Source organism: Ictidomys tridecemlineatus, chromosome X, assembly GCF_052094955.1.
Source record: "Ictidomys tridecemlineatus isolate mIctTri1 chromosome X, mIctTri1.hap1, whole genome shotgun sequence".
NCBI classification, from domain to species: domain Eukaryota; kingdom Metazoa; phylum Chordata; class Mammalia; order Rodentia; family Sciuridae; genus Ictidomys; species Ictidomys tridecemlineatus.
The window spans coordinates 94,705,808-94,721,305 of NC_135493.1; the positions used below are offsets into that span (position 1 = coordinate 94,705,808).

A 15,498-nucleotide genomic window follows, 5' to 3' on the forward strand; every position below is an offset into this window, starting at 1 on the left:
ATCAAGTACATCTGAAATCTTTTTGCAACAGAGCAGGGCTAGGTCTGCTAGTGTCCTGTGAGTTACTTAGCCTGCAAAGTCCTGGGAGTTGGAGCAAAACCCTTCTTAAATTGGTGGTTTGAACCTTGAATAGATCTGAGCTGATTTGATTTACTATCCACTACCTAATGCCCTTTAAGTCACTGAGATGTCTGCATCTCAATATTTAAACAGCATATTTCAGTTTTCAAATCCTTTTGATATAAATTGTTTATACTATTTTCAAGACCAAAGCTTAGAATTCTTGTCATGCTGAAATAGAGGCCTGAGAAATTCTAATGAGATATCAGCAGGCCAGTGCAACAGGTATCTGCCACCCATTCATGTGTTGATGGGACCAAGGATGGTTGGGTGCTTCCCAAAGGTAGCCAAGTCACAGACTGGCTAGTACCTATGAGATGGCCTGCCCCCAAACCTCCACCAAACAGGGCCATAAGTGACACTTTCTTTCTCCACAGTGGTTCATAAGACTGAGTCATGGAAGATGAATACATGTGTCTCTAGCCATTTTCTTTCTTAGACCTTTCTATTAAACATCATGAGAGAGCAAGTTAAAAAAGAATACTGGCTGGGTCCACGTGAACACCCCAAAGCAGAATTTGTACTTGAACATGATTCCCAAAATATTTACCTCCAAAATAGTTTGAGGGGAATTATTGAGACATAGGTCAAATTGTCTTCTCCCATGATAACTTTTTTTGTTGACTTCCTTTTATGACATTGAGTCGTGTTCTCCCATAAAATATGTTGAAGTCCTAGCCCCTCTACCTCAGAATGTGAGCTTATTTGGAAATAGGGAAGTTGTCAGCGTAAGTTGTTAAGTGGAGGTCATACTGGAGTAGGGTGGGCCTTTAATCCATTTGAATGGTGACCTATAAAAGTAGAATAGAGCCAGGTGTGGTGGCACATGTCTGTAATTCCAGTGGCTCAGGAGGCTGAGGCAGGAGGATCACAATTTCGAAGTCAGCCTCAGAAACTTAGCAAGGCCCTAAGCAACTTAGTGAGATCCTTCTCAAAATAAAAAACTAAAAAGGCTGGGGATGTGGCTCAGTGGTTAAGTGCCCCTGGGTTCAATCCCTGGTACCAAAAGAAGAAAAAAAGAGTAAAATAGACACAGGGAGAAGACAGCCGTATGAAGGAAATAGAGGCTGAAAGATAAGGCCATAAACCAAGAAATGCTGGGAGCTGCCTGAAGCTGGAAGAGCTAGGAAGGACCCTCCTTTGCAGTCCTTGGAGGCAGCAGGGCCCTGCCAACACCGTGATTTGGCACTTCTGACCTCCAGAACCGTGAGAGAATCCATTTCTCTGCTTTGAAGCCACCTCGTTTGTGTCCATTGTTCTGGCAACCCTGGGAAACCAACGTACCCTCCAAACTCTTGCGGGGCTTAGTTTGAGTTACCTCTTAAAGAAGCCTTTGTATCAAGGGCCATGGTGAATGGGCGGAGGGAGGGAGACACCATGTATTCATGAACAGGTTGCTGATATGGGCAGCCGGGCTCAACTCCCTCTGGTTACCATGTGTAGAATACGCCCTAGAAGGGCAGATTGGCATTTATCCACTAACTCCTGCCCCCATGGGTTGCGGATTGCCCCCAGAGCCATGAATGGCCTCATACTTTGAAGGTAAAGCCTACATGTGAGTGAGAAAACTCCTCTAGTCGGAGTACATAGTCCTTGCAGAAGGGAGACCCCTGCCTGGGGTTTATGCCCGTAGGTTGCCATCTTGCAATTCATAATGATTTTATCTTTGAAATTGTGTTTGGTAAGTGAAGCCTAATGGGACGTCGCAGCAGGCTCCCAGAGCTTGGAGCCTCCCGGCCTCCCTGGGAGGGGCTCTTGGCCGCTTGCCCCATTGCCTCCACCCTGTCACCACCACTGATCGCCCCTGGCAGGAACCTGGCCGAGGCACAAGAGAGTTGGGTGGGTGCCAAGCTGTGGGGCAGGGCTCCAAGGAAGGTCTGCACTTGTCCTGAGAATAACAACCAGCGAATACAAATCCCTGGGACAGGTAGGCAAGAGAGTGCGCGGGACAGAGGGAGCAAGTGCCCTGATTTTGGAGCAAGAGGCCCTGAGTTTGCATTTTACACTGAGCGCCACAAATTATGAAGCCTGGCCTGCCCCTGATTCTAGAAGAAGCCTCGGGACAGCAGAGCCCAAGCAGGCAGGCAGTGGAGGTGGGAAGCCATTAGCGCACAGATTGTCTACCATGGCTGCAAGTAAACTAGGGTTGCTCCCAGGGGACATGGGGTGGGGTGTCAGTAGGGCTGTTCCCCTTGTTGAAGTAGTTGTTTACACACCTTTGCGTTGCCTTCCTGTTGCGTTCCTAGGCGTTGGTGTCTGCCACCCTGATGCTGGGTTGTACCAGCACATTTGATCAGGACTTGAATTCTCCCAGTGCCTCCAGGGCACCTGGCCCACACCTAGTGGGGCTTGGTCACCTGTTCTGGAAGAATGAATGAAATCGGAAACATTGACCAAAACCGTGAAACCTTGAGAGGAACGTGTTCCCCGCCTGTCCCTGCAAAGGCAGAAGAGCTGATACGTGTTATTTGTTCTTCCTGCTGGGAGCAAAGGTTAGACTTCCCAAGGCAGGGGCCGGTGTGTGTGTGTCTGCACACTGGGTTGTCGCCGCAATCAATACTCAGCATCAGCGGCAGAACTAGTCGGCTGTCAGTTAGGGGAGGGAAAGCTGCTTGGGAGTGGGCTACTCAGCATAGCCTCCAAGTGGGACCCCAAAGTCAGCAGAGGACACTCAAATGCATGGAAGGGTGAGTTGGGGAAGGTGGCTGGGAAAGGGCTTGGAAGACCAGGCAAAGGAAAGGAAGCGGGGAGCCGAGTGAAGGGAGACAGGAGCTGATGGGGGAGGAGGGGTCAGCCTTGGCCGGACCAGGGATAGCAGGGAGGCCATCGGTGCTGCTCTGGTCCACACGGTGGTTAGACACCTGTGTCCTGGAGTCACACTGCCTGGGCTCATCCTCTGGCCCTGCCACTTACCCAGTGCAATCTGCAGGAGGAAGAAGATGCCCACCTCTCCATCATGGGGGCATCATGAGGCCTTGCCTGGTCCTCTGCCTGACACTGGGTGTGCGCCTCTCTGTCCTTCCTTGTGCATTGGAGATGCACAAGGTCATGAGGCCAGGATCGTGCGGATCATTTCGTTGACCAATCTCCCTCAGCTCTGTCCATGGTTTTCATCTTTGGCCTCTTAGAGGTAAGAGTACATCCTAATAAATAGCCAGGTGGCTTATGCTTGGGCTGAGTCCCTTCCACCAATCAGGCCTCAATGCAGTCACCAGTCACACAGGCAGGGGAATGATAAACTGGGGAGCAGCATATACTTTGTCATTAGATTGCTTAGGTATAGTACTTACTAGCTGCGTAACCTTGGGCAAGTTACTTGACCTCTCTGTGCTTCAGCTTCTCTGCCTGCAAAGTGAAAGTAAAAATAATGCTTACCTCATGGAAATGGTATAAGGCCTCAATTAGTTAACCTATACTGAGGGTTTAGGACAGTGTCCAGAAGAGAGTGAATTCTGAGTTCAAATGAGAGGTATTATTACTACATGGCACAAGACACAGTGCTAATGAGGGTCCCTAAGCCAAAGCCTTCCTGGGAACGGACATAGGAAAGAATCGTGTTTACTGTCTTTTGTCTGGGGGACCTGGGATTTATAGGCCCCTCATTACCTTTGGGAGTCAGGGCAAGGGACAGAAAGCAAAGACACAGGAAGTCTTTCAAGCATGAGTAGGCATTAACCTGCCAAAAAGTACTGGGGATACAGCCACTGCTGAATTAGCCAGAGTGCGAGGTAGGCCACTTGGCTAATTCTATGAGTTTTAGCTGGAGGGCAGGGTCCACGGAGGCCAGGTGGCAACAGTTCTTGTCCACCACACCAAGGTGTTTGTACTTCATTCTCAAGGCCATGTGGGAGCGTTAATATGAGAGTAATGAAATGATGTATATGAAATTCATTCATTCATTCATCCATCAAGAATTTATTGAACGATAATCATGTACCAGGCACAGATCTAGACCCTGGAAGGGTAAGCAAGACATGCATGTCTTGACTTTTTTTTTTTTTTAATATTTATTTTTTTAGTTGTAGTTGGACACAATACCTTTATTTTATTTATTTATTTTTATGTGGTGCTGAGGATCGAACCCAGGGCCTCGCACGTGCTAGGTGAGCACTCTACCACTAAGGCACAACCCCAGCCCCAATGTTGATTTTTTTTTTTTTTTGTACTGGGGATTGAACTCAGGGGCACTCAACCACTGAGCCCCATCCCCAGCCCTTTTTATATTTTATTTAGAGACAGGGTCTCACTGAGTTGCTTAGCGCTTTACCATTGCTGAGGCTGGCTTTGAACTAGCAACCCTCCTACCTCAGCCTCCTGAGCCACTGGGATTACAGGTGTGCACCACTGTGCCCGGCTGCATGTCTGTACTTTTAAGGAGGTGTTGGCCATCCTACTTGGAGAGCCAAGGGATCGGTAACCTTTTCAGTGACAACAAGCCCCAGTCCTGTTGAAACGTAAGTCCTAATTCCATGTTCCTGGTCCCAGAGCTGAGCTTTTACTTCTGCGTCAGGACAGCAGATATTCTGTTTGCACTTCTTCAAGTTGCCAGGTGCAGGTCCTATACTGGCCTTTCTGGAAACCCGACTTTGAACCAGCTGTCTTCAAAAACTCACGGAGTCACACCCCTATCATTCCCAACAGCTGCCTGGCATTTTCTCTTGGTTGCGAAAATCCCTGAGTGTTCCCGGTATCCAGCAGCCGGAAGTTGAGATCTAAAAGCCATTTTGTGGGAAAAAGATCAATCTCAGGTTGGTTCTCCAGGAAGCAGAGGCTGAGATGGAGTTAATGATTGTGAGAGATGATTTAGGCTTTCAATGGCTTTTAGAAAGGACTGAATGAAATTGGGCACAAAATAATAACCCAGGAGTAACACCTGTGAAAGGAGAAGGGGGGGGGTGGGACAGAAGTGGGGGCATCAGGTGGGAATGCACCTGAAAAGTCACTACCAACCCAGTGGGAGCTCCAAGCCAACGCGCAGATCAGAGGAACCCCATGTTGGGCATAAATGGCCGGCCCTTGCTCAGCTATTGGCAGTGAGCCATCCCTAGAGGAACATGAGTGGCCTCAGCTCAAGAACTGGGGCCAGCTCGGCTGAAGCCAACAGCTGGAGGGTGTCAGCTAGCCACGCCCACAGCAGCTGGCAGCGAGTTCTTTCCTGAAGGGGCTCTGAGTGATGTCTCTCTGTGGCTGTCACCAGACTCCAAAGGAGAATAGAGAGCAGACCCCGGCATCAGGTATAGAATGAAGGCAAGATGTCTATGCCTTCAAAACTTTCACGTTTGTAGAACTTGCAAGAATTCACGATATTCCTGAATGGAAAAATCTAGGCAAGAAAACCCCAGGTCCCAGTTTTTAAGCGACTAAGCTGATGTGTGAGAGGCCACTCTGTTTGCCTGGTACCCTGGCAATGTACCCACCCAGAGCAATTCAGGGGATCTTTCAATGGAGAAAGCTTTTTCTATTTTCCGTTTTTGTTATTCGGTGGGGAAGATGTAAATGGATATGGATTCCATCAAAACGCTCTCACCAATGATAGATATCTCCTATTTTGTTTCACTCCCGTTTGGGTTGTTAGCGTGGCAGCAATTAAACTTGACAAAATAGTGATTAAAAAACAATGAGAGGCAAATGTACCAGCACACCAGCGTGCATCTAGACCATTCTGAAAATGATCTCTTAAGTGTCTGAAATCTGCTTTATTTTCCTACCGCAGGAATGAGTTTTCAAAAAAAGCAGCACTTAGGAAGGGCAGATCGCCACAAGCAATCCACGGCCCCAACCAACAGTATTTCTTTCTAATGGACTCTCCCCCTCCAAATTTGAACAGCAGTTCCCCAATCAGATTCATTATACCAAAGAAAGAATGAACGCCACAAAACGCCCAGAAATCAAGCCTCTCCTGCCACTTTTAATAATGCAAAAGGCAAACAACTTTCCAAAGGTAACTGCTGCCTGGGTTTTCGGGGCACCAGTTGCTGAGCTGCTTGGTTCTGGGAGGTCATGGGCATCACGGAGCTGGGAGGTCTAGCTGTGATCACTCTCCATAGTCAGCTGTTGTTGCCTTCTGAGCAGGGTCTTTATAACATTTTGCTGCTCCATGTAGGGTTGAAGTGTGTGACTCACAGGGGACTTTTTAGAGAGAGGAATTAACAGCACGGGGCCTTTGCAGGGGTGGGGGGTTTTTGTTTGTTTGTTTTTGAAACCCTGATGCATTTCTGGCTTGACAAAGCCACGGTCATGTCTTTCTCTCTCTCTTTCTGATGTGCCAGCATCTTTCTGGGTCTAATTATAGATGTAGTCTGTGCATCCTTGATCAATAGTTCTGAGTGTCCTCCGCTTTAAGAGCTGTTTCGTTCCTGCTGGTGGCATGTCACCTCTAGCTCGGAGCAGGAGTTTCCAGCCTCCTCAGCCCCGCCAGCAAACCCCTGGCTTCTCCCAGAGCATCCTTTGAACTTTGCAGAGCTTTGATGAAGCCCCCTCTGTAGGGAAGGCTAAAAGAGGCAACAAATAAGTCCAACAATGTCCAGAAGAACAACAGTGGGAGACTCGGGTTCAGAGTCTGGTGACAGCCAGAACCTGGACCAGCGTCTCCCTGGAGGTGTCCCCTCCAAGACAGCAACCTGTGTGCTCATTCTTAATTTTCTCTGCCAGAGCCCGCATCGCACCAGCTTTGGAGACCCGGAAAGCGGCTCTGTTTGCAGGCTTGTGTTTAATGAGAGATGCGCAGCGCAGGGGTGGCGGGAAATGAAGAGGCAGAGCACAATTTGACCTGCAGGGTCCAGGAAACCGTGGAGCTGAGAGGTACTTAATAACAGGGCTTTACCGGATGAGAACGAGTGGCTGCCCCTTGTGGCTTGGTGCCTCTTCTGAGCATAACCCCACCTGGGATCTCTGGATGGGCTCTTGGGTCTCTGCCAGGAGGGTGGGTGCTGTGGGAAATCTACACTGGGCACAGCATCGAGTATCCAGTGAAGGATGGCAGGGGACTGGAGGCCAACAACTGCTCTCAGCAAGGTGTCATCTCAGGTTCTTGGTGCCTCCGAATTCAGAGCGCTGGGGGAAGCCTTCCAGCTCCCCTCTATTTGGGCACTTTTCCAGGACAGGCCTGGGCAAGGCGTGGCAGGGGAGGGGAGGTACACCCAGGAACGCTTCAATAGCAGCCAGCTTGGGGAACGCTCCCACGGCTGCCAATCCTGGCCCGCCCGTTTCTATGGAAACAGGCGCCAAGCTAGGAGCCTGCTGCTGGGAGCCAAGTCCCGGGCGGCTGTCAGGCTCAGCTGCCGACTGCCCGCTGGGACCTGGAAGTGCCCTTTTCCAAAACCCATCCTTACTGGCTCTGAGTCAGAGGGGTCTCCTGGCATCCACTGAGCTCAGATCATGGATGGAAGAGGAGAGGGAGGCGAAGGAGGGGAGCGAATAAAAATATTTACGCTTAACAAACACTTTGATGTTTGAAGACTGTGTGTACAAATGAGGGCTGGGAACATCTTTGGTGAGGGGTTGGCGTTTCCAAGCAAGTCCCTTCATGCACACGTGCACGTGAGCATGCACACGTGCATGCACGATCTCAAGTTTTCTTTCTCTCTTGGTAGGTTTACATTATCATTGCAGCAGAATGCAGAGCTGGCCTTGGGAAAAGTGGGCAGGATGAATGACCACACCGTGTGCCTTGGTGGATGTTCTCACCAGCCCCGAGGTGCCTGGGTGGGTGGTCAAAGGTGCAGGAAGCAGCTGGAGCCACCCAGCCACATGAGACATGCTGGGAAGGCTTCCTGTTGTGCCTCAGTATGACTGGGGCCCCTGGGACTACAGAGACCTGTGTCCCAAGCTTGGCCACTGTGAAAGCCGTGAAGCCTGGGGTGCTGCTGTTTGGGTGAGCACAAAGCCCTCTTCTGAAAAGGGGCATGTAACCACTTTCATGTGGTTGAGTTTTGTCTTCATGGTTCCTGAATGTTGGAAAGGGTGTATGCCAACCTGCGCCATGCTCAGGCAGAGAGGGTGGTGAGGAAATGCATAGGCATTGGAACTAGACAGCACTGGCTGAACAGCCTTGAGAAAATTGCTTAACCTTCCTGATCCTCAATTTCTTAAGTTGACAGTACTAATAATAACGATCTTGTGGTGTTATGGCATAGAGTAAAGATATCAAAATGTGGAATTTATAGTATTTATTCAATAAATGTCAGCAAGTGGTATTGATAATGACTGAGTCTGCAGAACAGTCAGGGAACCGTGTCAAGTATGTGGAGGATACACAGGTACTCAAGCGTATAATTTGCCCCAAGGGGTTTTATAGACTAGTATAGAAGCCAAGACAGGAACATTAATAATTATGAATATAGGCATAAGATACAACATGAAAGGTTCTTTGGAGGTGAAAATAAGATAAGTGTACATTACTCGGGGAAGGCTAGTTGCTAGAACAATGACTGCAGATATTGGCATTCTGTTTTCTAGGAAGTGACTCAGGAGCCTACGCTACTCCATCTTTTGCTTCTTCCATCTTGAAATTCTCCACTGATCCTTTCTATCTTAGGACATTTGAGGGACAGGAGAGAGCATATAGGATTGGGTAGAAAGGTTTAGAGATCAGATGTCAGTGTGCCACATTTTACTGTTTAGAACCTAGTTATTGGCCCCAGCTGACTGCAAAGGCTGCTGGGAAATGTAGTCATCCTGTGTGCCCAAAGAGTAAATAAAATAGAGATTGGTGAGCACATAGTGTTGTCTGTGCCACGGTTGGAGAGGGCTTTGAGAATTCAACAACCATACAATTTGCAGGGGTGGCATGGTTGTTCTGGTTACTTATCACTATGTTATAAGTCACCACAGAATCTAGTAGCTAAGACAACATTTATTTTGTTCAAAAATCTGCAATTTGGGCCTGGCTCGGTGAAGACAGATCTTTTTTGTTCCACTCAGTGTCAGTAGGGTTAGCTCAAAGGCTAAGGACTTAATTATCTGAAGGCCTACTCATTCATGTTTTTGGTGGATCTTACTGGCTATTGGCACAGATAACTGGGGGGCTAGAAAAACTGGGAATCCTTGAGCATCTCTCTATATTTCATTTTTTTTGTTTTTTAAAAAGCATTTATATTATTATTGACAAGTGAAAATTATTTACATTTATGGCATATATTTTGATACATGTATACATTTTTGTCTTAGTCAATTTTGTGTTGCTATAACAGAATACCTGAGACTGAGTTATTTATAAAGAAGATATTTATCAGGCTGGGGTTGTGGCTCAGTGGTAGAGCGCTCGCCTTGCAAGCACAAGGCCCTGGGTTCAATCCTCAGCACCACATAAAAATAAATAAGTGAAATAAGGGTATTGTGTCCAACTATAACTAAAAAATAAATATTTAAAAAAGAAGATATTTATTTCTTACAGTTCTGGAAGCTGGGCAGTCTGAAGTTGAGGGACTGGTATCTGGAAAAGACCTTCTTGCTGCATCATCTCACGGTGGGAGGCAGAAGGGCAAGACAATGTGAGAGACCAAGAAGGAGTTGAACTTGCCTTTGTAACTAATCTACTTTCATTCTAATGAATTCACTATCATGAAAACAACAGTAATCCATTCACAAATGCTCAACCTTCCTGACCTCATAACCTCTTAAAGGTCTTGCCTCTCAACACTGTGACATTGAGGGCCAAGTTTCCAATATGTCAACTTTAAGGTACTCATTTAAACCACAGCATTTGTAGAATGACAAAGTCAAGCTATTCAGCATGTGCATTACCTCACATACTTATCATTTTTTTGTGTGTGTGTGGTGAGCACACTTAAACTCTGCTCTCTTAGCAATTCTGAATGTACAATATATCATCATTAACTGTAGTCACCACAGTGTGCGATACATCTCTTGAACTTATTCCTCCTGTCTAACTGAAGTTTCACATCCTTTGGCCAACACTCCCTATACTCCTCGAAGTATTTCTTTTTGGGTTTTCCTGATGAACTCAAAGATAGAAGCTTCATTGGGTAGCAGCACGTTCCACATGGAGACCCACAGCTCCCAAAACAAATATCCTAAGAGAAAATAACACAGCTGCATGGCCATTTTCAACCTATGTTTGGAAGTCAACCCTACCAATGACACAAAAGTGTCTGTTTCCATAACTCCAGAAGGCAAGAAATTCCATTGATTTTATTGTGCTGGCTTGGAGGTTCCTCTTGCCTGGGCCAGTGGTTTCTTGGAGACTCCTTTCTTTCTTAAGGGCCTCATGAGTCCCTCAGACTTCTATAGACTAGAAACTAGAGGTAGGGCCATGATGACAGCCACTGAGCTGCTCATGGTCAAAGCTTCCTGCTCATACTGTCCACCCTTCCAAAATGCACATGGCCTTCAAGATCTTTAATGAGGATCCCAAGGTAATGGAGCTTAGGTTTCAGGCCCTAGGAGCCAAATGCTCCCAACAGAGGTGTCATCTTCACCAGGACCTATATGGGAGCTTGGAATTGGTCTTCCATGTCACCTGCTACCCTTTGAAGCTCTCCACTTACAGACCCTGTGAAAAGGAAGCTTCTAGAAGCAGGAGCCCACCCTGATCTAATTAGTATGAGGTACTAATATGGTTATTTCTGTAAAAAGACTCTTAGGAGGGAAATAGGAGGCTTGAGTCATTCAGAATTTTAGTATATGTGCTGCCGAAGCGAGCACTAAAATTACTTATTTTATTCATTTTAGTTGTTGATGGACCTTTATTTTTTATTTATTTGTGGTACTGAGAATCGAACCCAGTGTCTCACACATTCAAGGCAAGCGCTCTACCACTGAGCTACAACCCCAGCCCCTTGTATTTTTTTAATTTAGAGACAGGGTCTTACCAAGTTGCTTAGCACCTTACTATTGCTGAGGCTGGCTTTGAACTCGTGATCTTCCTGCCTCAGCCTCCTGAGCCACTGGGATTACAGGTGGGCGCCACCATGCCCGACCATTCAGAATTAATAACACACTTAATTTTCATTCACCATGGCCTCTAGGCCTTGAAACTCTGCTCTGTTAACTTCTTTACCATGCTCCATCTTGCCATCCTTCCAAACATTTTTAAGAAGGAGCTGCCTTGAATCTTCCAGAGTGTACATAATGTGCCCCACAGACACAGAGGAGGAAGACCTCATTTCCATGCATGGGAAGAAGCAATACCTTCGTGGTGGTGGTGATGTATTGTCCTACATTGGCTCCTCCACAAAGACACTTGGTGAGCAGGATTTGTTAATAAGTACTTTATTAGAGAGAGGATCACTGCAATACCAGTAGGGGAGAGGGGGACTCAGAGAGGGAAGAGGAGGAAGCCAGTACAAGTCTGCTAAAGAGCATCTGGGGTTTGGTCCAACTGGATGCTGCTGGGAGATGGTGAGCAACATCCTCAGAGTTATTGCACTCCAGGGCGAGGTAGCCAGAGTGTTCATCCACATACTCCATGCATCTAAGCTGCTGTGGGGAGTGTTGGTTCCCTGGCACTGTTGACCTGCTCTGCATAAGAACTGAGCATGCTCTGACACTAGAGAATGCCCCCAGACAGAGTGGTATGTGGATGCCATAAGAATGAGGGCAAATGGGCAGGACACCAACAAAGTCTATCACACATATGAACTGATTTTATTTCTCAGCTTTTTATTATGGAAACTGTCATGTGTATACAAAATAAACTAAATAAGCCTCCATGAACCTATCCCCAGCTTCAAAAACCATCAACACCTTCTCTTCTTGCCTTATTGGTAACTCGGAATTGATTTTATAGGGTACGGGAAACATGTTTTAGTTTGGATCTGGAATGTTTCCCTTAGACTACTGTGTGGAAGGCACAGGAATGCACAACCAGGAAGTAAGTCAGCCATGCTCAGCCATGCTCTTTGATTTCTGTACCACTTCCATAATGGAAGTTCAAGTGGAAGCACAGACTGGGGCCAGCCTTGGAGAGCCTTGGATAGCAGGTAAAGGAGGGCACCGAGAGACAGTTCTGGCCAGTTGTTGTATAGATGAGTAACCCCATAGTCTGAGCTAGGGCTTCTCAAAAACAGACCCTGAGAGAAAGATTCAAGGACAAAAGTTCTTTGGAAGATGGTGGTGGGAAATGGCAGGGGAGTAGAGAAGTGAGACGGGTCAAAGAGGGTAGGTATAAAGGGTGTTATCAAGTCAGCCACACTGTGCGCAACTGGAGCTCAATCCCATGGGGAACTCTGGGAGACAATGTAGGCCACACAGCTCAGAGTTATCCCAACGGAACAGCAGGGAGCTGGGGCATTTATCTACCAACTCCCCTTCCATCATTGCTTGAGGGCTGTTTTCTGGAGATACTGTTTCCTTGGTCCTTCCAACTTGTGGTCCTGAGAAAAAAACCCTCAGGAACAGAAATACAGACACTGGCAATCAAAGTCGGCCAGGGCACACCAAACTAGAAAAGTCTGGAGGAATAGGGACGTGCCATCCATCTCTCCTGTACTGATCTTAGCTGGAGTTCATTAGGAGGTAAGACGTCGGATGGCTTAGCGCAGGGGACACAGGGACATCACCAGGAGGCTTTTGCTATGGTCCAGGTGGGAGGCAATGGAGCTCTGAGCTAGGAAAGTCAGAAGGAAGGAGAGGCGACAGATGGGGGAGAGAGAGATCGGGGAGGGATCATCAACAGGATTTGGCAACTGCTCTTGCGTGTACACACGTAGGAGGCGAATTACCAGAGACAGATTATAAACAATGCTCAACCAGAGCGGCTACATTTTTAAACTTCTGGTAAAGCAATCGAATTTATCAACAGTCCTGCTGGGTCTCTCTCAATTCCAGCAGCTCAGCCAGGCACTCAGAGGCTCAGAGGTAGAAGATTATATGACAGAGGGGCTGGCATCCTCTCAGGTATGGCCACAGGCCTGGCTCATTCCAGACTGTTCCAAGCTGTGCTGCAGCTAGGTGAGGAGCAGTGAGAGCAGCACTTGGTATTAAGTCAGGAGATGCAAGATCTGGTCTTTGCTTCTCCACTGTGCAATCTGGAGCAAGTCACGAGCCTCAGTTTCTTTAGCTATCAAATGGAAGCAATGGCATGGCCTTTCCCTGTTATGAAATAGTTCTCATGAGGATGCAATGTGTGAATGTATTACTTTGGCTCCTTTGATTTTTCTAAGGACAGGATTCCTCTTCCAGGCCCTTGGTCTGAGAATTCTGAGACCACTATGGCCACCTGCTGTGCCTCTGCCAACTCAGTGACTTTCTCTGCCCGTCTTTGCTTTTCTGCTCTGCTGACAACTATTCTGCTGTTCAGCCTTAGACCCCCGCCCCTATCCAGTCCAGCCTCTTTTCTGAATTTCTGTCTGTGTACCTGAGAGCTTCCCCCACTCCAGAGGGTAGCTCTGCTTGTGTGGGGCAGGCCAGAATGATTTAGTGTACTGGCTGCATAATAGTCACCAAGGTTGTTCATGTCTTGGTTCCCAGGACCTGTGATCATGGTATTTGATGGTAAAATAGACTTTGCAGATAGGGTGAAAATAAGGATCTTGAGATGGGGCGATTATCAGGGTAGATTTATACAAAAGGGAAGCAGGAGGGCCAGAGTTGGAGAATGTCATATGATAATGGAAACAAAGAAAGACATGTGACATTATAGATCAGAGTGATATGGGGTACTGTGGCTTGGATAAGTGTTGTCCAAAGGTCCATTATTAAAGGCTTGGTCCCCAGAGTGGTGCTACTGCGAGGTACAGGGGAACCTTTAGGAGGGGGGTGCCTAGAGGAAGGTCCTTAGGTCATGACAGGTATCCCATCAAAGGGGGTCATGGGACCCAGGTCTCTTCCTCTTCCTCTTTCCTTTCTGCTTTCTGGCCATGAGGTGAACAGTTTGCTTTGCCACATGTTCCCTGCCATTGCTATCTGGCACACCCACTAGAGCCTCAAAGTAAGGGACTTGCCTGCTCTTGGACAGGAACCTCTAAAACCGTGAGCCAAAATAAACTTTTTCTCTTTATCAGTTAATTATCTCAGCTATTTCGTTATAGTGATAGAAAGCTGACTAACACATAGGCCATGAGCCAAGGAATGTGGGAGACTCTAGAAGCTAGAAAAGGCAGGGAAATAGATTCTTCCCTAGAGCTCCCAGAGGGAATGCAGTCCTGCTAATCCATTTTGGACTTCTGACTTCTAAAAGATAATAAAAGTGTGTGACTTTAATCCAGGGTGTTTGTAGGAATTTGTTATAGCAGCAGTAGGAAACTTATACATTCAGGAATCAACAAGAACAGCCCTCAACTGATGCTTGATGGGTGTGGGTGGTAAGTAAATACCCTAGCTCCCTCATCCCTCGGGCAGGATAACTTGGAGGCAATGGTTTTACAACATTTCTGAGTCTCCCATGGGATTCAATTCTTGTCACTGCCATGATAGCTGGCTAAATTATGTATCCCTTTTTGCCTTCTTTCCTGCCTTGTGTCACTTGAGTACTTTCCTGCTGAAGATTCCTGGGATCCCTTCCCAAATAAACCACTTACATTTAGATTCAAATTCAGGATCAGCTTCTGGGGGAAAAGAACTGGAGCTGGCCCACAGAGAGGGTCTCAGGTGGAGCAGGCCCAGGGCCAACTCCATTTCATCCTGTCAGACTATGAAGTGGATTCAATTGCCATTTTTCACAGGAGGAAGCCCAGAATTCAGATTCACTTCCATATCTGAAAAGCAAAGAAGCCCATGTTTGAAATGAGCTGTGCTTGACTCTTAAGCCATGCCTTGCTTATGGTAAAGGTGACAAGAGGGACTGATGCTCCATATCAGGGCTCCCTGTCTTCTGCCATGACCACTTTTCCTTTTGATGGTCACCTTGGGCCAGCTGCCCTCTTTGCTTTTTGTTTTCTGGGGACTAAGGATGGAACTCTGGGGTGCTCCACCACTGAGCCACACCTCCAGACCTTTTTGATTTTTATTTCAAGGCAGAGTGTCTCTAAGTTGCTGAGCTGGTCTCAAACTTGCAATGCACCTGCCTTAGCCTCCTGAGTTGCTGGGACCACCATACATGGTTCAAAACCATGCTGTCCTCTTGATGTCATTGTCTCATAGAACTGTCACACCTGACATTCACAACTGTGTTAGTCTGCTAGTAACAAAGCACCATACATTGGGTGTCTTAAACATATTGTGTCACTGTCCAAAATCAAGGTGTTGGCCTGGATGGTTCCTTCCGGTCTGTGAGAGAAGGATCTGTTCTAGGCCTTTCTCCTTGACTTGTAGATGTCTGTCTTCTTCCTTAGTCTTTATATCATCTTCCTCTATGTTCAAAAGTCCCCTTCTTTTAAAAGGACATCAGTTGGATTAGGGCCTACTTCATCTTTCCTTGGTCATCTTCAACAACCCTGTATCCAAATATGGTCACATATGGAGGTGCCAGAGGGTCAC

General features: G+C 47.2%; 1 long non-coding RNA gene across 3 annotated transcripts in view; it reads left to right on the forward strand.

Annotated features, from left to right (window-relative positions):
• Positions 1-2,435: 2,435 nt before the first annotated feature.
• The window catches only part of LOC144371779 (uncharacterized), a 38,079-nt gene continuing 25,016 nt past the window's right edge, over positions 2,436-15,498 (forward strand). For 2 of the 3 annotated variants that reach the window (XR_013431889.1, XR_013431890.1), the window contains exons 1-2: positions 2,436-2,807; positions 3,050-3,250. This is a non-coding gene — a long non-coding RNA (uncharacterized LOC144371779). The remainder of the gene's footprint in view (positions 2,808-3,049; positions 3,251-15,498) is intronic. The other variant, XR_013431891.1, reaches the window with a different exon arrangement.